The following is a 20,038-nucleotide window of genomic DNA, read 5'->3' as shown; positions in this document are numbered from 1 at the left end:
TATGGCGGTGATATCATTGGTACACAACCTTACGCCTTTCTTCTTCCGCATATGATACTGATACCATTGTTGACGATATTAATACCAGTCCTTGCCAGATCGTCCGAAGAATATCTATATATACTAAGATGGTATCTGTTCTTTCGGACATGTCAGGCGACGTACACGATGTTTACAGAACTTGTAATGCTTTTCCCCAGCAAACTCAACCATCGGTGACCATGCAGCTCGTTAGAATGAAATAAGAATGCAACGTACACCCTTAGCTGCTTACGTCAAAGGGGACAGGTAAAATTTGTGCCCCGACCGGAACTCGAAGGCGGGATCTCCTGCTTACATGGCAGACGCTCTATCCGTCTGAGCCACCGAGGACACAGAGGATAGTGCAACTGCAGGGATTTATCTGTGGCACGCCTCCCGTGAAACCCACATTCTCAACGTATTGTCCCGCACTACATTCGTAGTGCCCCCGCCCATTATACTCATTACTCGCGGCGCGTTGCCGATTCCCGTAAGAGTTCGGGCACTGTTTGTGCATTCGCACAGAAGAAGAAGATGGTCAAGTGGCCGGTGAGCCTCAACTATCTATCTATATATATATATATATATATATATATATATATATATATATATATATATATATATACTAAGATGGTATCTGTTCTTTCGGACATGTCCGAAAGAGCAGATACCATCGGTGACGATGCAGCTTGTAAGAATGAAATTACGATGATATGAATGCACAAACAGTGTCCGAACTCTTACGGGAATGAGTATAATGGGGTGAGGCACTACGAATGTAGTGCAGGACAATAAGTTGAGAATGTGGGTTTCGCGGGAGGCGTGCCACAGATAAATCCCTGCAGTCGCGCTATCCTCTGTGTTCTCGGTGGCTCAGATGGACATTCCGCCGCCGCCGGCCGTTCTGTGCGACGTGCGGAGCGGCTGTTGCAGTGTTTACATCGTCGCTGCGAGCGGCTACCGCTGTGTGGTGATCGCGCGCTTTCTGCGTTAGTCATAGTCCACGATTACATTTCTAGAATGACATAATGGAACAGACAACGCGCCGCGATACTTTGATTTTGATTTTCGATCCGAACCACGCCCGACCGAAATCTTACGAAGTTGAGGCATTTATCAAAGAAACTTTTCAGATCAAAGTGGATGAATTGATTGGAATTTACCTGTCGATTGTCAGTCCGACTGTGTTCCTTAAGTTATCCAGTTCTGACAAGTGCTACTAAATTGTAGAAGCATGTGGTGGGGTGGCAAAATTCAAACATTCAGACGGACACATAGGGCAGGTCACGGTTTCGCGTGCCGGAATGAGAATAAGAACGGTTCGAATCTTTGAGCTCCCCTTTGAAATAACGCCCGAGGAGATTAACAACTAACTGAGAGACTACGGCGCCATTATCAGCAATGTCGCCGAAAAATGGTCTAGCTTGCACAAGCATCCAGTATTAAATGGAGTCAGTCAAGTTAAGATTGACATGCTGAAACACATCCCATCTTATCTCTGGATTGGTGGATATCGACCGATCATCATTTACGATGGCCAGCCGAGCACCTGTTCAGGTTGTGGTTCGACCCAACACGTCCGCGCGCGGTGTGTTCAACGGCATGTGACGCAACTGCCGACTGGGGAGCGAGACCCGCCTAGTCAGATGGCCACGCTACCCGTCACGTACGCCCCAGACAAGTGTTTCGACAGGGCGGTAGTTGCTTATGCCGACGTTTCCGATGGTAACGTAGCCATGGATACTAGCAGCACAGAAGCTACAGGTCCAGCACACTCACAAGACGAGGAAACTGACAGGCGTGCAGAACAAGACCATGCTAAGACGGCAGAAGAAGGCATGTGCAAACCACTTGAAGAAGTCGGGCAACTCAAAGAGGACACGGTTGCAACATCGGAGGATAATGACCAGCAGCCTACAACTGTTTCACCAAAGGAACGGAAGAAACGTCGAATAGCCCGTCAGGGAGCAGCAGAAATCGCGCCACTCCTGCGTGTAAAGGCGACACAGATAGGCCAAGAACTGGCGGAGGCGATACAGGCAACTCCTCTGGAAGATCGAACAACAAAAAAGAAGACCCGAAATGTGGACACTGAACCCGACCGTGGAATCCACCTTCCAGACGGTACAGCTAGTCCGAAGGACCCTCCACCTGTACCAGAAACAGACACGCGGGAAGTTACGTGCACGCGAAATTGGGCTGATGACATGGAGGAGCAAAGCAAAGATGCAGAGATGGCTGACATACCACAACATTCAGGACGGACGGCACCCGACCGTCGACCGGCAACAAACCACCATCAAAGACGCTCGTGCAGTAGATGATGATGCCGACTTCTTCTAAGTAGAGCAAACATCCACTTCACCTGACAAACAGTATCCCACCTGACACTGTATAGTCGACATGACGTCCTTGCAGGCGTACAGAATTGCGACCTTGAATATAAATAAAATTAGCAGCACCCTCAATCTAAGAAATCTCCAAGATTTTCTGTACGCCGCTGATGTTGACATCTTAATGCTGCAAGAAGTAACGGCTATCCGTTTGGACAACATGACTGGCTACAACCCCGTCATCAATCCTTGCAATGACAATAGCCTCGGCACAGCGATTATGACTAAAGAGGGGATCCTACTTACAGACGTGGCGAAACTGCCGAACAGTAGAGGTCTCGCTGTCACGATAAACAACACCAGGTTTATCAACATATATGCCCCGTCAGGAACCGGAAACAAGCGCCGAAGGGCCGAATTTTTCAAGGAGGACATCGCCCCCCTTTTCGCAGTGCGATTTGAACAAATAATATTTGCGGGTGACTTTAATTGCGTGCTGAGTCCCGAAGATCAGACGCCAAATTTTAACAAATCTCTGGAGCTAGAGAACATCGTCAGAGACTTCCGTCTGTTTGATACTTGGGAACTAAAACATGGTGATAAGCTAGGTTTCACCTATATCACCTGCCATTCTTCCAGTCGTATCGACAGGATTTACGCAACATCCAATTTAAGGTGACACGTTTTACAGTCCGAGCTATGGCCCACTATTTTCTCTGATCATATCGCGTACATATGTACGATAAATTTAGAGAAACAAGGAACTTACAGGGCGAGAGGACAGTGGAAGCTAAACGTTGCTCATCTGTCGGATCATGGATGTCACGCCGCCTTCCACTCCACCTGGTCAGAATGTGAAAGGAAGTTCCACTTGTACGGTACGGCGCTGAATTGGTGGGTAAACTGCGCGAAGCGCGCAATAATAAAGACAATGAAAACTTACTCCCGTGAAAAAGTCGCCTGGCGGAAGCGAACTTTAGGCTTTTACTTCAGCTGTCTGAGAGACTTGTGCGTTCGAGATGCTGCAGTCATAGCAAATTATGGGCAAATCAACAGAATAAAAGCAAAATTGCTCACCCTGCAGAGACACCATCTCGAAGGCTGTAAAATACGAACGCGTTTGCAGAACGGTACACGAGAAGAAACAACATCGATGTACCACATCCTGCAAGAGAACAAAAGACAAAAACCGAAAATTCTGACGGAACTCAAATCTTGAGACGGGAGACTCTTGACAGATCAAGCTGCAATACGAGACGAGATCCATCGACAGTTTAGTGAGTTGCTGGCCAATACACAGACAGATGAAACCGCGCAGCAAGCTCTCACTGCTAGGACGACAGAGCGACTCACTCCAGAAGAAGCTGACGTGCTCGCAGCAAGAATAACGGACGAAGACGTCGAAGATGCCATCTCGAGGAGTCCAAATAATAAATCACCTGGACCAGATGGGCTATCCGCTGAATTTTATCAAACTATTCGCGAACAGATAATTGCTAAATTGACACTCGTCTGCAATTAAATACTAAATGCCGACACTGCCCTTCCGAAGGAATTCTGTTAAGGTACAGTGGTCTTAGTCCCCAAAACACCAGGAGGCAAAACCGTGGAGAATCTTTGACCCATAACATTCTCAATAGTGATTATGAAATCTTCGCCCGTATCATGATGCAAAGGTTTAATTCAGTTATTCGTACAGTGACAGGAGCTTACCAGACAAGTGTGGGAAAGGATAGATCGATATATCAGACCTTATGCGACTACAGACATTATAGCGATATCGGAAGCCTGCAACATTCGCTGTGCTCTGATGTCGCTTGACTTTGAAAAAGCTTTTGATAAATTTAATCATTCGTACCTGTTCCGGTGTATGACATCCATGCTCTTCCCACAGAAACTTATAGCCTCCGTGGAAAACATTGTCGAATAGCACGTCAATAATCAGTGTCAACGGACAACTCAGTCACCCGATCAATATTCAGAGTTCGGTAAGACAAGGTTGCCTCATGTCCATGATGCTTTTCGCGATTGCGCTTGTACCTCTCTTAGTATCCCAGACTCGGCAACTCCGTGGACTACATATACACGGACAGAAAGTCATATGTCAAGCCTACGCGGACGATGTAGGGGTACTTGTGACTGACGAAAGCGAGGTGGAGACAGTACTTGAAGTTGTGGCGACCTACGAACTGGCGTCAGGAGCTAAACTCAACCGCAATAAATCTGGTATTATGAATCTAGGTCAGGGTATAGAGATCAGAGCCGCTGGACTTATCAACACTGTGGAAAAAATAAAATGCCTTGGAATAGAATATACGAGTAATATCCGCCGCACAGCCGCTCTCAATTATAGAAAATTACTTGCCACATTACGAGCAAGCATAAAACAACACAGCTTGCGTAATTTAAATGCAATACAAAAAGTGCAACTCGCCAATACCTATATAACCTCCAAAGTAAACTACGTTGCTCAAGTGCTGCCTCTCCCACGAACCATAGCACACCAAATGCTAGCAGCGCTTGGTTATTTTGTCAACAGAGGTCGGATATTTAAGGTTTCATATGATACCTTGACGCTACCGACACGTAATGGAGGGCTACATCTGACAAACATCTACCTTAAAGCGCAAGCGCTATACGTTAACAAAACTTATAAACAGTGGCAACGATCACCGCGGACCTTAGTGGCTCATCTCTTACGTGAAATCACCCCAGTCAGCAGAGATCCATCAGTCGATGTGAATCACATCTCCCACGAGCTGTACCACTATAAACATTTTCTTGTGGAATACAGCTATGTTCGCCATAGCATACCTGGGAAGGACATATATCAGGGTAAGGAGGTTTACAACACCTTGCTGAAGGAAAACTGCGCAATCGAATAGAAAACAAGTTTCGACATTATAACTGGAAAAACATATGGGAAAACATATCTGACCCACATCTACCATCCAATGTGCGATCGACGTGGTACCTCGCAGTCAATAGAAAAATCCCCAACAACTCTAAACTGCACGCGATACGTCTGGCACACACACCAAACTGTCCCAACAGCAATGTCATCGACACTGAAGAACATCGCTTCGTCTGTGACGATGTGAAAGACGTGTGGAATCGCTTCAGGCAAAAGCTAGCACATGTGCTCCGCACGTCACCTAACACGATTACACCGACACGCGTCCTTCTGCCTGATGACGTGCCATATACTAACACTTAAAGAGGGTCAGCCAACTGGCTCAAAGGACTGACAGTCCATTACATCTCAAAGGCTATGACGAAGGGTGAAGCAGATTATTGCATGTACCTGATAACAGAACATCAAAAGCTCGAACGACAAAAGAAATACAAAGAAAATTCCGCAAATTTCTTGAACCGAACTTTGTCTTACTGACAGAGCTGAAGAACGATCAAACGATATTTTGTTCAATCTCAGGATTCTTTTTTCTTCTTTATGAAATTATCTATTAAGTTTCTCATTCATTTCACGCCTACAAGGTGGCTTTTTCGTTTACCCTTTGCCCTCGTGTAGCTGCACTAAGAGGTTGCTGATGCAAACATGAGACCCCAGCAGGCTGAAGTACGCCTGGCTCTCCTATAAAAATCGCTCCCGCACAATGATGGAAGAATGTAGCGGGCCTATTTTCTTTCCACAATCCCAAAAGAAGGGATTTTGCTTACTTGTATACATTTAGTTCGTTGGTCAACTATCTCTTATGGAACAAATATAGCACAGAAAAAAAAGATGGATAGAGCCTCTGCCATGTAACCAGAATATCCTGGGTTCGAGTCCCGGTCGGGGCACACATTTTCATCTATACCCGTTGACGTATGTCAATGCCTGTAAGCAACTGAGAGTGTTCATTTCATTGTAATTTCAAAGAATATTTGCCCACTGTTTTGCTTCGGTGATAGAGAGTCACGTCTATCCACAATGACCATTACAGTGTGTCAGTTATGTGAATGTCGTTCGATTTTGTAGTGCACAATTGGAATGGGAGACTCGCGACAACAGTGTCTTTTATCGCGACCTGGTGGTCACAAGCGCCGGAGATACGCGACACCCTGTCAGTAGTGGAGCAACAGGGACGTCAACCCAAATCCAATATGGCGCCCATCACCCCAAACAAGGGCGTCACCCCATGTACCGCTATCCCAGATGGCGGCCGTGACGTCGCTGGTGATGAAAGTACAGGGAACCATCTATTGATACGTAATCAGCATGGTTTCAGAAAACATCGTTCTTGTGCAAAGCAGCTAGCTCTTTATTCGCACGAAGTAATGGCCGCTATCGACAGGGGATCTCAAGTTGATTCCGCATTTGTAGATATCCGGAAAGCTTTTGACACCTTTCCTCACAAGTGACTTCTAATCAAGCTGCGGGCCTATGGGGTATCGTCTCAGTTGTGCGACTGGATTCGAAATTTCCTGTCATGTAAGTCGCAGTTCGTAGTAATAGACCGCAAATCATCGAGTGAAACTGAAGTGATATCAGGTGTTCCACAGGGAAGCGTCCTGGGACCTCTGCTGTTCCTGATCTATATAAATGACCTGGGTGACAATCTGAGCAGTTCTCTTAGGTTGTTCGCAGATGATGCTGTAATTTACCGTCTAGTAAGGTCATCCAAAGACCAGTATCAGTTGCAAAGTGATTTAGAAAAGATTGCTGTATGGTGTGGCAGGTGGCAGTTGGCGCTAAATAACGAAAAGTTTGAGGTGATCCACATGAGTTCCAAAAGAAATCCGTTGGAATTCGATTGCTCGATAAATAGTACAATTCTCAAGGCGTCAATTCAACTAAGTACCTGGGTGTTAAAATTGCGAACAACTTCAGTTGGAAAGACCAAATAGATAATATTGTGGGGAAGGCGAACCAAAGGTTGCGTTTCATTAGCAGGACACTTAGAAGATGCAATAAGTCCACTAAAGAGACAGCTTACACTACACTCGTTCGTCCTTCGTTAGAATATTGTTGCGTGGTGTGGGACCCTTACCAGGTGGGATTGATGGAGGACATCGAAAGGGTGCAAAAAAGGGCAGCTCATTTTGTTTTATCACGTAATAGGGGAGAGAGTGTGGCAGATATGATACACGAGTTATGTTGGAAGTCATTAAAGCAAAGACGTTTTTCGTCGGGGCGAGATCTATTTACGAAATTTCAACTTTCTCTTTCCTATGCGAAAATATTTTGTTGAGCCCAATCTACATAGGTAGAAATGATCATCAAAATATAATAAGAGAAATCAGAGCTCGAACAGAAAGGTTTAGGTGTTCATTTTTGCCGTGCGCTGTTCGGGAGTGGAATGGTAGAGAGATAGTATGATTGTGTTTTGATGAACCCTCTGCCAAGCACTTTAATGTGAATTGCAGAGTACTCATTTTGATGTAGATGTACAGTTATCGAAGATGGCGTCCGTAACGTCAGCAGATGAAGATGTGAGTACCGTTATCGAAAAATGGCGGCTGTGTCGTCAGTAAACTGCTTCCGATCCAGCATGCAGTTCAGCTGATTGAAGCACAGCATCATGATGACGTACATAACATGTATATAAGGAGGACTCAGCAGCTGCTTAAGATCAATCATCGTCAGTCAGCACGAGGAAGCACCAATCAGCCCAGTAGAACAGGAGGAGGAATCAGCAGAAAATCAAATAAATACAGTGCTACAATATTGTTATTATTATTTCTCTAACAGCAACATCATATTAAGCTGATGGTTATTCTTCCCCCTCTCCACCAGATGTATCCATAGAGTCACCATCCAACCTGTTGGGATCAGAACACCTGTCGAAGCCGACAGGTTCCAATCTGCAGGGGTCCACACCCCTGCCATCTGCAGATCCTCTAACACAGCTCCTCAGCATGGTGGATCAGGATAATGAGACTCTATTGTCTGTGCTGCTCAATACTGTCAAGGGTGCAACATCCTACTGGGCTCCATCGTACGCACCGTCCATTGGGCGAAGTGCAAGAGACATTCCAGCATCACCGCAAGAACAAATGGCTAATCGGGCAGGTCTGGATGTTGTGCATGAGAAGATACCAACATCCAATGCACCGCCAACTTTACTATTCGCCTCATGCTATGTGTTAACAGTTAGCGGTTCAAAATGTTTTCATCTACGAGAATTTGAAGTTTCACAAGACGGTATCTAGTCATCTGTGTTAGTGCTCGAAAATGTTTCGAAAAATATTAAAGTGCGGTTTTCAATCTACACGTGGGATGAACTCTGTCGCGCAAAATCATACATCAATAAGCCTATGACTGTAGGATATTTTCTGTCCCCGGACCTCTACTGCGGAGGTCTAGCAGTGAGTATATTTTCAATGTATGATCGTGCTACACGTAGAGTTAAAATGCTCAGGGTCATAGTATTTACGTGCAGCACTCGACTGTTGATAACTTTTTCAATCTAGACTCAGCGTTAACTAATGGTTCAAATAGTTTAAATGGCTGTGAGAACTACGGAACTTGACATCTGAGGTCATCAGCCCCTAGAACTTAGACCTACTTAAACCTAACTAACCTGCGGGCGTAGCGGTCGCGCGGTTGCAGACTGAAGTGCCTAGAACCGCTCTGCCACAACGGCTGGCGCGATAACTAATACGATTGAAAGACTAAATAGATCGCTCTCATATGCTCAAGCCGTATACAGTGATATCATTTTATGGCTTCCTACATGTAGAATTCACATAGGAGATATAGATCATTGTTTTATTACTTATATAAGTGCTGTGCCGAAGTCTTATGCTATTCGCCGAATAGGTGTGGAAAATGCTGAACTCAAATTTACTGATGGAATACCAGGCTATTTCATTGCGCCAATAAATTAGCGAGTTATACGTGCAGAATTTGAGGGATATAAGAAGCAGCTATTTTCCAAATAGTGTACTGCTGCTGCACCGATTAAAGAAGAAGTAATTAATTATTTTTGTTTTGATAATGCTATGTATAACTGTAGATCGTGAATGAAGAAATATATTTATCATCTCAAATTTGTGTTTGTGTTATTTCTCTAGATAAAATGACCCTGCCTATAATGTCACATCTGATTACAGACATTTTCTTCTTTTATATAGCAGCCTATTTCACGCCAGGACCTAACACAGTAGGTATCGTAGCAGGCTGGGTGAAGCACCCTCGCCACAAGGACTTTGTTGTAGGTGACTGGTCCTGCGACGATGAAGATATGGAGAAAAAGACTAAGAAGAATGTTGTGCTCCTCCCCGACACCTTACGAGCTATAATTGTAGGTCCCTCCAACTGTGGCAAGACAAGTCTCATCGCTCTACTAACTGACATTAATGGAGTTCGCTTCGAGCATGTGTACATATCCTCCAAAACACTATTTCAACCAAAGTATAAGTTACTGCAGAAAATATTAGATGTCGTAGATTGTGTAACGTACAGGGCATTCAGTGGAAGCGAAGACATCCCTCTACCTGAAGAAGTAAAGCGAAACACGGTCTTCATATTTGACGATGTAGCTATTGAAAAGCAGGACCAGATCCGTAGATATTTCAGCTTTGGTCGTCATATGGGTGTTGACACGTTTTATCTGAGTCAGACATATTCCAGGATCCCAAAATAGTTGGTCAGGGATAACGCCAATCTCGTTATAGCATTCAAATAGGACAATCTCAATTTAAAACACATTTACCAGGCTCATGTGGGGACAGACATGTCGTAAAGTGAATTTGTAAAGATATGTGCAGATTGCTGGAATCACTCAGAAAATGGGTTTCTTGTTATTGATAAAATTCGAAAACTGAATGATGGTAGGTACAGTCGGAACTTCCAGGAGTTCCTCCTATATCATACAAAATACGTGAATGCATGAGTATACTCTGCACCATAGATTAGTTCGCAAGCATGTCGGGTGCTCAGTCTGAGAGGTTAGGTTTACATAAACAAAATGCCCGCATCTATACTGATATGCAATTTCAAACTCTTGAAGCAAGACTCAACATACTCCGTAAGGCTGTAATGGAATTAAAGGACAATCAGAAAGTTTTGCACATGACCAACAACAGCTGGAGAAAAGAATTAGCGCAATTGAGGAGTTAATAGAAGCCGAGGTTCTTATTATTGAATAGGTTTGGGAGAAGGATCCGGGGAAGAGGAAGAAGAACAAAGCATATATAAAGCCTCGCGATGTACAGAGCCCAGGTTACTATGTCGACTAAGCATAAAGTCATTCCAGCGCGCATAGCTGTTCGAGAGAAATTACGATTGTTGAGGATGGGACTTATGGAGCGGGAGCAAACACTCAGAGAGACATTTGAACTCGTTACCGAATCTCTCAGAAAGCCAGCATCACGAGACAATGACAATGTTGAGAACGATCCAATTGCTGACTTCACTAACCAGTACATGACAAGGATAGATAGAACATTCGGTGTCAGAAGCAAGAGACCGTACATGCTCGGCTCTCTATCTATACGTTTAACCGATAACACAATACGGATTGGGGATAGAGAGTATAAAAGAATACCTGGCTTAATGAAACTCATCTTCCTAAGAGCGTGAAAAAACTGAAAACACTCTGCCAGTGATAGCAAGGCGCATGGAGAAATACTACAGTTGACTGAAGTATATAAGAATGCAGATGGCACACTGAAAAGCCCACAAAGCAATAAGTATACTAGCATTATACAAACTTTACTGAATGAACAGCCGCAAAGCAATGGTGAAGGTCTTGACATTCAACATAAACGAGTGAGCAGTCAACCCATCCAGTACATATATAACAATGAAGTAGATGAACTAATAGATAGACTTCGGATACTGCGGATAATACAGCACACTCGAATGAGGTTGACTCAATAATTTCAGAACTTAGAGAAGAATCATCGAATAATAATAATAATAATAATAATAACAGCAAGTGTGGAAACAGTAGTTAACTAGCTGCACATACCAGCACGCAGAACGTAGCCTCGCAGACATACGATGATTATAGGAAAGTATGACTTATGGCAGATGGATCTTGAGGATATGGGTCTTTACAGTCGGGAGACTAAGGCTTTCAAGTATATTTTAATGGTCATTGAGACAATTTCTAAATTCGCATGTGAAAACAAAGACGGGGAGAGATGTTACTGCGGTGTTCGAGCGTTTGCTGCAAACAGGAACGAATCGATGTTCAGATAACCTTCAAACCCCTCATGGTGGAGAGTTTTACAATGAACATTTCAAGACTCTGACGGAGCGGTGCGGAATACACCACTACTCAACGTTTATCCACCTGGAAGCGAGTATTGTCGAGCGTCTAAACAGAAGAGTAAAAGCTCAAGTGTGGAAGCGATTTAATCTTCGTGGGTCATACAAGTGGACGGACATCCTACCGCAGATAATAGCAAGGTATACTGGAACCGAACATAGTACAATAAAAATGAGACCAACTTGATGTTAGTGACAATTCACTCATTGAGTCGGTATATTACCACATTAAAATGCTGCATCCACGTGGACAAAGATTTAATGTTGGTGACTTAGTACGTATTTCAAAGCACAAGACTGCATTTGAGAATCATACTTACCAAACTCGTCAGCTTAAATGTTCAGTCTCCAAATTGCAGAGAACGAACCCCCGAACATATATGTTAAAAGATAACACGGGTGAAGATATTGCAAGATGCTTTTACACAGAGGAATTGCAGAAAGGCTCTGTACCAGAAATATTCCTCATCGAACGTGTAATAAGACGTCGTGGGAATAGAGCGCTAGTTAATTGACTGGGGTTTCCTTCAACAGAAAACAGCTGGATTGATCCAGACGATTTATTATGTAATAGGATGCGTAGTCCTCAATCACCTCAGTAGTGTACAATGCATGATAGGAGACACCACAATAAGAGGCGGAGGTGGTATTCTCGACAAACTACCGGTTGAATTACACATTCCGGGATATAACTTCTGTGGACCTGGAATAAAGCTTGAGAAACGCTTGGCACGCGGCGGTAGTGGTGTTAACCTACTCAACGAAGCCTGCCTGGGACACGACGTAGCCTACGCCGCAAATAAATATCTCTAAGCACGTCGCGTCGCAGACAGAATTTTAGCTGTTAGAGCCAGGGATATAAGACGAAGAAAAGATATTGGTACAAGTCAACGTGTGGATACATTCGTTGTTGATAAAATCATGAGTGGTAAAATTAAGTTACGCCTAGGAGTGATGAATTTCAAACGAATTGTGAAAGCAGCGCGGTCCGCTTTGGGGGAGAAGAAGAAATCAGGCTGCCTGAAAAGCAGCATTCTCACATTAATGTGTGCAGCTAAGCACGCAGTGATAAGTAAGAAGAACAACAAGAAGACGCGTAGTATTAAACCCCTTCGCGTTCTACCTTTACCAAAGACATGAGGCGGAATTATTCCGTTCCACGTTCCAGCCCTTGTGGCTCTATCAGCAGTAGGCTCACTCACAGGAGGGGCTGCGGCTGTAGCCAAAGCTGTCAAGAATCCTCGAAATGCCCACGCGGAACTAGAGGAGGCAAGAAGGCATAATCGTGTCAAGGAAGCTACTACCATTGGAAAGGGTCCATACTTGAAACCGGACAAGAAAAGACTTGGCCTCTTCATAAAGAAAAAAGAAAAGCCCGTAAGCCATTCTAGCTGATCGAGCGCTCACGAATAAATATCTCCTTCAGGTTGTTAAAGAGGAACTATTCATTTTAGGATTCCGTGGTGTCTTTATGCGAGATACATAACCGAAGAAAATATGACTAACTAATGAATGAGCAATTGAGAATTTATATGTTGCAGGCGGTCCAGCAACATATTGGGTCTCACATATAAAGAAAAGTGCAAATACAGTTTATTATTTTGATTGATTTGGAGATTTACAGCCACCTGAAGAATTGCAACAATACTTCACGTGCAAAAGACTAGTCTTGTACTATTTTCAGCAATATCAGGGCTTAAACACTTACTAGGGTGGTCATCTATGCATCATGTTCCTCCTCACATCCTTGATGAAACAGTAACTAAAACCACACCGAAGATAGGAGCATGTTCAACATCCAGGAGAGTTGATGTATATAAGAGCCATCATTGAACGTGCCCGCATCAGTTGAGGTTTAGTTGCAAAGTAGTACACTCTGACATTAAAAGAACGAGCGTCTGTATTACGTGCAAATTACTTTCCACCAGCTGATTTAAGTTATGGTGATTAGAGTATGGCATTGATTCCTCTGGTGACATATAACAGCTTCCCAAATATCACAAAGGTCAACAATAAACTGTATCTGGAAATTGACAGTAAGAAGGAAATTCTATAAATACAACCGGATGCCTACGACACTGATGATATGAACGAAGTATTAAAATGCTCGCCGCGCATGATTAACCGAGTGGTCTCAGGTGCTGCAGTCATGGACTGTGCGGCTGGTCCCGGCGAAGGTTCGAGTCCTCCCTCGGGCATTGGTCTGTGTGTTTGTCCTTAGGATAATTTAGGTTAAGTAGTGCGTAAGCTTAGGGACTGATGACCTTAGCAGTTGAGTTCCATATGATATCCCACACATTTTTAAAAAGCTCAGGAAAGGGAATTGAACTACACGGAAATATCAATACCCTTAAATCTGAACTACGAACAGAGATGGCGACGATAGACTTTAGGCAGAAAAATTCAATAGGTTCACTGCTAGGTTTTGCTAAAGACCGTGTTTTGGTGAAGGATTCCAGTAAATTCTACGCATCAGATCAGGCAGTGGATATACTGCCATTCAGCACAATCCACGTTGAGTGTAATATAGCTACAAACTCATATCTCAACGATAAGTTCATTCACTGTATTAACGGATTCTTCGCCACAGTTGTAACCGGGTATAAGACAGTTCAGGCCCCCGCAAACACGATATACCTCCCGGTGACAGTTCAGACATTGGCTACCTCGAGCTACGTATTGTGGATCAGAATAATCGCCTTGTCGACTTTCGGGGTGAAGAAATCATTGTACGTCTGCATCTAAAACAAGATGGGGGTAAGGTATAAAGCTAGCATGCAGAGCTCACAGTCAGTCAGTGTGCCACAGAAGTGCAAGGTGATAACACCCCTTAATTACGATTTCATTATTTCAATTGGCCTCAAGCCGCGCGATGACGTAACTCAACGTACCTCAGTCAGTGGAGTATGATGATCGTATTATACGTCATGAATTCCAGTCACATAAACCGTACGCTTCAAGCACATTTTACAAAAATGATGAAATTAGGATTGTTATTCAGCACCAGGACGCTTTAATACTAACTTGCAAGAGCTTCTTACATCTGGACTGTACACTTAAGAAAAATGATGGTGCTGCGGTAACACTCTCGAAGCTGTCACGTAACGCTCTAGCATTCCCGTTTCACGAGATGCGTTATGAACTTAATGGAATAGAAATCGACCGCACACACAATGTCGGGCTAACGTCAACCCTTAAGACATACGTTTCAGCCTCAACCTCCCATTCGAACCTCTTGTAAAATGCAGGCAGGTTCATAGATGCACCAGATGTGGGATACACACGATTTACTGCGTGCGTGCCTCTAAAAATGCTTATGGGTTACTTTGAGGACATGCAACAAATTATTCTGAACGCCAAACAGGAAATTATTTTGGTGCGGAGTGCAACTGACGCCAATTCATATTGTCAAACAGTGGCAGGGGACGTCGAAATCATGATTAATAGCATAGTATGGAAAATGCCCCACATCAATGTTGTTGACGAGGAACGCTTGAAATTTTTTAAAGTTCTGAATGCAGGCACTTATCTGCCGCTAACGTTCCGGTCATGGGAGCTTACCTAAAGCATCAACACATATGTGGGCTGTTAAAAAATCAGTTCAATTGGAAACACCTCGGTTCATCATACTTGCATTTCAGACTCAAAGGAGGGGGAATGTATCAAAAGACTCAAGTGAATTTGACCACTACAAGTTAACTAACGCCAGAGTCTACTTGAATTCAGAATATTACCCATACGAGAATAAGTGGGACAGCAATGTACACAGTCTAGCATTTGACATGTATGCAAGATTCCGTGCATCTTACTGTGAAGGACTTGAAAATGAGGGGTGGCTATTCAGTCCACAGAATTCCAAGAAGTTGGCACCAATAATCGTGACAGACTGCTCAAAACAGAATGAGATAATTACATCAGGTCTGGTAGATGTACGGATTGAATTTTAATGTTCAACGAACTTCCCAGATCACACGGCAGCATATGCTCTATATCTGCATGATCATGTTGTTAACTACTGTCCACTCACAGGTCTTGTACAGCGAGTTGTATAAATTAATAGGTGCTGCGCCAGCTCCAGCACATTTCACCATGTTACAACAGGGCGTAAGGATCGTAGCCGACATTCAAGGTTTCTATTACAACTAACACAAGCCAGCAATAATAGCCTTCACACAGAGTGCTATAATAATAGCAACATTCGCAATAAGCATCGCATCGCCAAAACCTTTTTAGGATGTGAAGTGAGTTAAAACAAGGAAAAGTGCAAAGTGACTAACACGTTTCTCTCATGGACACCACTGGGAGGATCCTGAAATACCTTATAAAAAAGGATGACGTAACTTCGAATATTCGATCATCCTGAGATCATCAACTACTCGTATGTCAAAGGCAAGGAGAAAATCGCATGGATGCAGCGAATTTTCACGTTTGCGTTTATTCAAAAACTGGAATCATACATGTGCCCTGCTTTCCATAAGCTCAAGAAGAAGTACGAAACTAGTCTTGAATCTGCTTATGAAACTGTAAAATTACTTTTAAGTTGGGTTATTGAAAATCAATGGAATTTGAACTCAAATTCTGTGTTTTTTCTTTATGTCTGGCTCCTACTTAGATAGCACATAGCTTTATTCGAGGAGAGATAATTTCAACAATGTCTCTGGAAGTGGGTACGATCAGGTCCCACCTGTTCTCAAAAAACTATAAGTGAAATCTCATGCAATGATTAAATATTTTTTTATCTTCCATTTTAAACTTCACGTCCTTAGTAGCACTCATCTTCAGCAAAATTAAAAATGCAATAGGAAATAGGGAATAGGTGTTTTTTTTAAATAAGGCCAACAAAGACTTTTTTCTTTCTTTATTCAGTTCACACAAATACAATATAGTTTTTGAGATATAATATAGTATTCTTGAGGTACAAATTGATTCTGTCGTCCGCTGCAGAAATAACTTTTATTTACACACTACAACATTAACACTGGTAGGATTATTTTTTTATAAATATACACTAAAAACTAATGCAGAGATACTTCCTTTACTACTACTACAACTAAAGGCCACAGCCTCAGTAGCATAGCTTTTACAATAATTCTGATGGGCTGTATACACTTAGATTATAATTTCAAGAGTCCATAATAGCAAAGGTTTTTTTTAGAATATCAATTGTGAAGGACTTTGAACTATATATAAAATTAAAAACTATTCTGACTTCAATGTGTAACGGCAGGTGAAAAGCTATTCTATTATAACATGCACATGGTGCATACATATACATATTTAAAGGCCACACATATTCTGCATGTGAACAATTTAAATGAATATACAAGTACTTTTGATTTTAATTTTTTTATTTTTTTCAAATTTTTTCATGATTTTTCTTTTTTTTAACACACACATGGTGTGCATATATAATTATATTTTTTTTCCAAACACACTCCCTCTGTATACACATGTGTTCATTGTACACAAAATAATATTTACACATACACACACACATACATACACACACACAAACGCACACACACACACACACACACACACACACACCACACACATACACACATAAACGTACACACACAGACACACACACACACACAAATTTACTTACACTATGATAAAAGGGACACACTACTACTCTGCAGGCACTCTCTCTCTCTCATTCTCTCTCTCACTCAATGAGAGTCCCCCATCCCTTCTCTCACTACAAGTGAGTGGTGTGAGTACGGTAGAGTTTCGACCCCGTCATCACGAAAGACCTTTTTATCGTCATGTGGCGACAGACCGATTATAGACTGCAGCACGGTGTACATCTCATGTCCTCCCGATCAAATACTGGCCTGCTGTCCCAAATGCGTTGGGTGCAGTTCAGCCCCACGAACACAGGCACTGCAATAGTCTTCGCTACAGATGGCTCTCAATGCCATACGATGCACACCCTTAGCGCGCCTCTGGGTGGCACTTTCCAATGTGCGATATGCATACATTTTTGAGCATAGACCTACAAACTCTACAATCGGCAATCCATTAGTCTCGTCCTTCATAAGACCGATAACCTTCTTATTCTGTGGTATAATACCATACGGATTATTGGCCATGTATGAGGACGTGTCGAATTCATGACTGTGGCTCCTCATTACTTCATATGGATTGCAGTTCTTCACCCAATAGATGAAGGTATATGTATCCATATATAATAATTTAGGATCTGCAAAATGAGTTTTCGCAAACTCATAATGAAAGTGGTACATGTGGACTTTGGCTAGGTCTAGTATACACATCCCCACATAAATAGGCTTCATAAACTCTACTGCAGGCTTCGCCATCTCACAGCAACAAAATTTTGGTTGAATATGGTGACCTGCTTAAAATTTGGTCTGGCAATGCATTTCCTTACGCCATAACGCCCATCCCATTCGGTTCTAATCAAAAATTTTCGTCGTTCCCTCAAATTCTCCATTGTTTTACTGAAAATTGAATAATTTACTAATTTATAAAAATCTTTCTCAAAGTCACTCGTCATGGACGTTCTCTGTCTCTCATTCAAATCAATATACTCCTTCAACCACGGGGACTGCTTGAAGAAGATAGCCTGGGTGAGTCTAACCAGCTCCATACCAAATCTGAGGCACTGCTGGAGGTTATAGTAACGAATAATGTATCTCCTCTTATCCTCTAGTGTTGTGATCAGTTTTGGTGCGGAGCCACGTAGCACAACTAGTTGCTCTGGACACAGCGGCAAATTGGCATGCACATAATGCAGACTAATAGGGTATGTGAGTTCTGCCTCTACCACATACCCTACATGAGAATCAGCTGCAACGACCAGATGATTTTTCCACCTGATCCCTTGCATTTGTCTTCTGGCACCCATCGCAACTCATCCATCGGCAGTGATTGCTGCATGGTGTGCGCGAATAAGTTATTCATGTCAAGGTACATTATATAACTCGAATCAAGGGACGTATTGAACCTGTCACCCATCCGCTGGTTGTTATTTGCCTTCGTGTTTCTATGGACACGTTGGCAAAGCCCCCCCCCCCCCCCCCCCGAAGGATCTCTTACTCAAGGAAAAGAATCGTGTCAGCACAGATCAATAATTCAATGCTACAGTTCATTTTCTTGAGCAGAGCATCCTGAGACAACCCAGGTGCCGCGTAATAAAAGGTGGGATCCAGAGAATATGTGGTCATGAATAACTCTGGAATTTTTTGAATGTTTCGGCAGGCAAGTGCATATCTGTGTCCATGTAAAGCCATGCATACTCACCTAAAGTGGAAATATTGAATTCCCGCCAGACATTCATGTCATGCTCATACGCTGCATCTTTTATGGTATCGCCTGTAAGGTTGCTGGAGAAGGCAGTTATGTCAGGTATCCTGGTTTCGTCGAGTTTCGCCATACTATCCACATACTCGTATGGGAAAACACCCTTCCTAGTGACCAGTTGAAACTTTTCCTTGGTGGGAAATGCAGCTCATGTGATATGCATATCCCCCGAGGTAGAGTTTCAACGAGTTTCTAGCGTGGCACCTGCATAAAACGTAGCGTATCAAGGAAGGGGAGCATAATTCTTGACGTCATTCTTCTGGAGTATTAGATATATTTCTCCAGGCTCTCTGGTGGGACCTGATCTTTTTCCAAACCGAAATAATCCAAGTGCTCAGCTAGAAAGTGAGTGTCATACCCACTTAAACTGAGGATGACAACGGGTATGAGTCTTGGTAGCTGGTACTTCAAATTGTACGCATTGTGAGTTGTGCCATGGAAATTCCCCATAAGATGACAGTGGCCCCTACGAGGCGTCTCTGCTTTTCTGTCTAACGGCAGCCCACAAATATGACAACCAGTCACGTTATTATACAAATCTTCATTGTCCTTCGGTTTGGTCAATGTAAAGCTCATCGACCTCCCGTGGAAAGTTTTCGAGCTCAGTGAGCAACCAAATTGCAGGAAGGTCCCTGACAAAAGAGTTGTAGCGTTTAAGACTGGAGTCATAGGACAATACAACTTGATATGCTGCCATGCACGGTACGTGTGTCTCTGTAAAGGTGGTGTGTGAGGCTGTAGGGTCACCTTCACAGTGTGTCAAGGGGGCGAGGAGGCATTCATAGCGTACACTACAAACGAGCATCGCTCCTGGTGGTAAGCATTAATGAACTTTATGAATTTGTTGTCCTCAGTAAGTATAACACGTACCGGGTCCTTGGAAGCACATTCTACTAGAAGCGCCGCTAATGATGTGTCTGAGGAGAAATAATTCAGACACCTTAAACAAATATGCTTTCTAGACCTCTCGTTATTCACTTTAGAGAATAGGACTCAGGACATCGAAACATAGTGATACTTACCACCTTCAGAGAAGAGCAGCATGTTTACATGCAATTCACGCTCACCTGCAGATTTTGAGAAATGGAGGGGGCTGACGACAATATGCTTGTCTTGCTCATATGACTTGCTTTTTGTC

Source organism: Schistocerca piceifrons, chromosome 5 (genome assembly GCF_021461385.2).
Source record: "Schistocerca piceifrons isolate TAMUIC-IGC-003096 chromosome 5, iqSchPice1.1, whole genome shotgun sequence".
In the NCBI taxonomy this organism is placed as follows: domain Eukaryota; kingdom Metazoa; phylum Arthropoda; class Insecta; order Orthoptera; family Acrididae; genus Schistocerca; species Schistocerca piceifrons.
The sequence above is the reverse complement of the archived record's forward strand: the minus strand, read 5'-3'. Positions refer to the sequence as shown.